Source organism: Rattus rattus, chromosome 17 (assembly GCF_011064425.1).
Source record: "Rattus rattus isolate New Zealand chromosome 17, Rrattus_CSIRO_v1, whole genome shotgun sequence".
In the NCBI taxonomy this organism is placed as follows: domain Eukaryota; kingdom Metazoa; phylum Chordata; class Mammalia; order Rodentia; family Muridae; genus Rattus; species Rattus rattus.
Genome location: NC_046170.1, coordinates 20,039,758 through 20,045,289, shown reverse-complemented (window position 1 = coordinate 20,045,289; position 5,532 = coordinate 20,039,758).

The window sequence follows — 5,532 nt, the reverse complement described above, 5'->3', positions numbered from 1 at the left end:
CCAAGCTTCACGATGCCCCTGGATTCTCTCCCAGGTCTTCCAGTCTCCCCATTGACACTGCTCTTTGTCCCTTCCACTCTCACGTGACTTTCCTTAGGGTTATTCCAGATTGACACTTGCAGGCCAGGGTTCTCATCAAACTCCAGTATCACACTGAAGCCTTTCTGATGTTTTTATTTTAATATTTCACACGCATCTCAAACTCAACACCCTGAAACGTAAATCGGTAACCCTGTGTACATAGACCTCTACTTCTGAACATGCTACATTTCAGTATGCAATGCTCTCATTCTGTGGTGCTCTGCTCAGACTGGAAACACGTGAGTGAGTAGATCCCTTTTCCTCTTGTCAGACATGTGGAGGCCAGAGGTCACCATCATGCTTTCCTCAAGTTCTTTCATCTGCCTACTTTTTTGAGATAAGGCTTTTGACGATATCTAGAGTGTACCTATCTGGCCGGCTGTCCAGCGGAATCCAGAGATTCTCCTGTCTCCGCATCTCCAGTACTACCATTTTTAGTTTTTATAGTGCTGGTCATCTAAACCCAGGCTGCCGCACTTGCCATGCAGACAGTTTCCCATTTCTCCAGCCCCTCATTTGGTGTCTCCACTCGTCATCAGATCCTGTTCTGGCTTCCCCTGAACTAACTGCTGTCTGGGTCTGCTCTTCACTGTCCTGGTCTTGCTGTTCTCACTTTGCTCAGCCACTGTTCCCAGCCGCTGCATCATCCTTTCTCCCTGCTTTTCCTGCGCATGCCTGCTGCTTTCCAACTTGTTCTGGACGTTGCATCTGGTAACGTCTTTCAAAAAGGCAAACTGATCCTGATGTTTGCTTCAAAGACTTATCATAGTGATTTGTCAGATTCCCAGAAAGGGAAGGTCTAGGAGCGAAGAGAGCTCAATGCATATTTTACTGTGGCTACAATATCATGTACTAGGTAAGGAAATCTTGCTTAAGAAATACACCATGGCTTTTGTTCTTTCTTTCTTTTTCTTTCTTTCTTTCTTTCTTTCTTTCTTTCTTTCTTTCTTTCTTTCTTTCTTCCTCTCTTCCTTTCTTCCTTCCTTCCTTTCTTTCATTCATTCACTCATTCATTCAATGTTTTATTAGCATGTTAATTTTACATAATAGGTTTTACTATGTTTTCATATATATGCATGATTTATTTTGAGCATATTCTTCATTCCTCTTCCTATCTCTATTAATCTTCAAAACTAATATCTCTTCCACCTTCATGTGTATTTATGGTTTTGTGTGTGTTTGTGTGTGTGTTATTTTTTTGTGAACCAGTGAGTTTGTTCACAGGCTCTTGGGTATCCTACCTGGGGCTTCCCTACTGAAGAAAACGTATCCCTGCCCCTCCCCCACCTCATAGCCTCTGCCCCTTCCCATCTCATAACCCCGCCCCTCCCCCATCTCATAACCTCTGTCTTACTTTATTTTTGTCCTTTAGCTTTTGCTACGTAGAGGAAATCTCAAAATACAGCAGTTTAAAATAACATTTGCTCGTAATGGTAGATCAGCTGTCATTTTTCTCTGGGGCTGTCTTGGTGGATCTCTGAGGCCATCTGGAACATTGTTGGGGCTGTGTTGTCTGGAGACAACTAATTAATACAGCACCAGTGTCTTGGATGACCAAATCAGTCTATTGCTGCAAACAAACCAATCAAAGCAACGAGATGAGTGATAATTGAGGAGAAGTGGATTTTTAGTGTGGCTGTATGTGCCCAGTCCTGAAAGGCTTGATCTGGGAAACCTGACTGGGGTGATGTGGGGATGAACAAAGGACAGACACACACTGACAGCAAAGCTGGGATGAACTTCGCCTTGTTAAGCCCGATGCGGGGAGGATACCAACTATCCAGCAATGTTCCTTAGGACAGCAAGAGGAGGGGTTAGCTCTCTTAGTAGGAGGTCTCTGTAGAGAGCAGTCTCGGGTTACATGGGAGGAGGAAACTACAAAGGATGCTTCCTGGTCAATCACTGAAAAACACCTAAAGGCATTTTCTAGGACCAGAGGAAGGCTTTGTCAGCCTCTGAGCCTCACTGGCAGGAAGGCCCCTCTAATTCCCACTGGGATCCTTGGTATAGCTGCACCTAGACCAGCAAAAGTCACTCAGGCCTTCATCTCAACCTCAGGCGCTCACTGAGGGCTTCCATGGATACTGTATCACATGGATAGACAATGAGGACTAGCGTCTTAAGCCACGCCTTGGCATGTCAGCAATGGATGCAGGATTTCCAGAGGGAAAAACTAGGGATGGGGGAGGAAGCATGTCTACTCAAGCGTCATTTGCTATACTCAGGTTGGTCATTATCTCAGATCTGTCTCCGCTGGGTTGTCCTGCTGGTTCTGACGCAGTCACTGTTGCCTAAGGGGGAAGTCATTATTGCTTTAAGAGCCGCCTTGGCTCCAGTCACACAGAGATTACCGCAGGCCTCGTGTTCTTAGAACTTGACATTATATGGGAAAGTAAAATAATTTCTGACGCACAGGTTTGAGGGACAAAATGGAATTAACTCAAATAAGGACGGAGTCTTTTAGGAGCAGCAAAAGATAATTTCAAAGATAACTTCACATCTGGCCAGGAGTTGGTTTGAGGAGGCAACACATTTTTGTTCCACGTGGTTTGTTATTCTTCAGTAGGCTAGCCCAGGCTTATCCATCTTCCACCGGACTAGCCTTCGTTCATTCATTCATAGTGGTCTTTGGGTTCATAAGAGCAAAATAAGTCTTAAAACCCAGTGCATGAAGCGCTTTTCAAGACTTTGCAAACACTGTGTCTTGTACTTTCCCATTGTTCAAAACAATTCAGGTGCCCAAGCTTGGAGGACTACCCAAGACATGGACAGATCGGTGACTACTTAAATGGCAACCTACTGTACTAATTTTGCAGTTTCACCCTGACAAATCCACTGTTTTATTTCTACTTCAGTCATAGGCACAGTCGATGTCCTTGAACAAGGGTTAGTAACTATCCATTTGTCTACCCTGTTTCCCATCTCCTGGATGGCTTACTTTAGCCTCTTTCCTCAAGAAACTGAAGATGTACATCCATGTGCATCTATGTGCATGTGTGTCAGAGAACCAACTTCATGATGATTAAAACAAGGCGGATGTCTATCTCTTCTCAGCTGGTGTGGCTGTGAAACTCAGTATCTGTGTTTCTCTCTCAGGGTGTGTTTCTACCAGTCAGGAAGGAAAGGAAAGAAAGGATATTAGACATTAGATCCCCTTCTAGAACTAAGATGTTCCACACATGCCTCCCATTTAATTCATCAGACATAATTTAAACTAATTAATAATAAATAATAAATTTAAATTAATTTTAGCTGCAAACCCAGAAGCGAGTCTTTATTCTAAGTATTTATGTATCGAGGTAAAAGCAACAAAGTGGGATAAAGGGAAAATCATTCTTGGAGGAAAAACTAACAGGTTTCCATTAATTTTCTCCAGAGAGAGTTTTCAAAAGTTCCATCAAGATTAATTCCCACTCCTGGGAAGCCATAGTGTTGTACATTTCTCCATAGACTTGATTATTCTTGGAGGCTATTGGTCAGATACATATTATTTGTACTGATTCTTATCTGTATTGTTATTTTCTCTCAACTTATCATAGAGCTTGGTACACTGCCCATAGTTAGTGAATATCAGATACAGAATAACTGTTGTCTGGGACCAACAGAGTGGGCTAGTAGAAAGAAAAGCAGGATTCAAAAAATAACTTTATTGTGCATATTGATTCTGAAGTTTAGATAGAAAATAGCACTAAGATATGAAGGAAGTATTAAGATTCAGCTGCTGCAGGTAAGACACTGTTGAAAACGGTAGGTGCAGCAGAGAGAGAAAAGCAGACTCTTAGTATGTCAAGCCTTAGCAAGATGCTGACGGTGGTAGTTATCCAGTGACGGAGTTTTCATTATTCTTAAATGCTTTTAGCGGTATGCATCCCTCCCACCAATGTATTCTGTGAAGTACTGAGAGGCGTTGAGCCCATGTGCATTTCTTTCTGCCTGCTACACACAGCATACTAATATGAAAATGTTAAACTATTTTTAAATACATGAGTTATAGAGTTTTTTTTTCTTGTTCTGGCTTGGGCATTAGGACGATGGCTTAATAAAATATGTTTGGAAGTATTCCCTTTAGTTATATGTTTTTGGAAAAATTTTAAGAAGTATTGGTAATAATTCTTGGTATGTTTGTTAGAATAGAGCCGTGGAGCCATCTGGTCCTGGGCTGTGTTGGTGGTGCTGGAAGGTTCTAATTACTTCTTCAACGTCTTCATTTGTCTCCTCAAGCTTTCTGTCTCTTCCCAGTTCAACGTTAGCATTTTCTAGAAACGTGTCTGTTTCTTCTTGGTTCTCCAGATCACTGGCGTACGCTGCTCACAATAGTCTCTCAGCTGCTCACAATAGTCTCTCATGGCCGGCCTTATTTTCCTGAGGCATCTGTTGTAAAGTCTCCACGTTTAGTTCTGATTTTATTTATTTGGCTTTTCTTCTTCTGCTCTTAGTTTAGCTATGGGATTGCTGATTTTATTTGTTTGTTTCAAAGAACTCATTTTATTAATGTTTCCCCAGTGGGTTCTCCTGTTTGATTTATCTTTGTTGTTATGATTGATATTGTTTCCTCCTTCTAACTTTGAGTGTAGTTTAGGGTTTTTTGTTTGTTTGTTTGTTTGTTTGTTTTCTTTGGAGGGGGTATTGGTTTTGGTTTTTGATTTGTTTTGTTTTTCTTTTTTCTTTTACTAGTCCTGGAGGCACACTCCTAGGCCATTTATTTGGAGGTTTTTTGGAAACAAGATCCCTTGTAGCCCAGGATGACCTAACATCACTTTGCAGTCGAAGCTGAATTTGAACTTCTAACCCTCCCACCTCCATCTCCTGAGTGCCCTCTTTATAAATGTGTGCCAGGCTCATTTCTCTTTCTAGAAATGTAGACACCCATGGCTCTGAGTATCTCAGAATTTCCTTGATTACGTCACAGAGATGTTTTGATGTGTCATTTCTCCACAGTCATTTATCTCAAGGTATAGTTAATTTACCTTTGTATTTCTTCTCTGATTCATTGACTGTTCAGTAACATGCTGCTTGATTTCTTTATATTAATTTCCTTGACAATAATTGATGCCAAAAATACTCAGTAAAATATCAAAATGTATCTGTGCCCCATCATTATGACCCAATCACTGGCAGGCAAGACTGATTTAATATATGCAAATAATTTGATGGGATGCATCATAGTGTCAGAAGGAGAGAAGAAATCCACATGATTGTCTCAATTTTATGAAGAAAAACATTAAACAAAGTTAGTATCCTTTCTCTTTAAAATTTATTTTATGTGTAAGGGTATTTGTCTACACGTGTGCCTATCTACTGAATGTGTGCCTGCTGCCTTCACTGTAGCTTGGTTTATATACTATGGTTGTAAGCCACAATGTAGGTTCTGGGAGTTGAACCCGGATCCTCTGTGGGAACTTCAAGTACTCTTAACCACTGGGCCATCTCTCCTTCCCCTCATCATCCTTT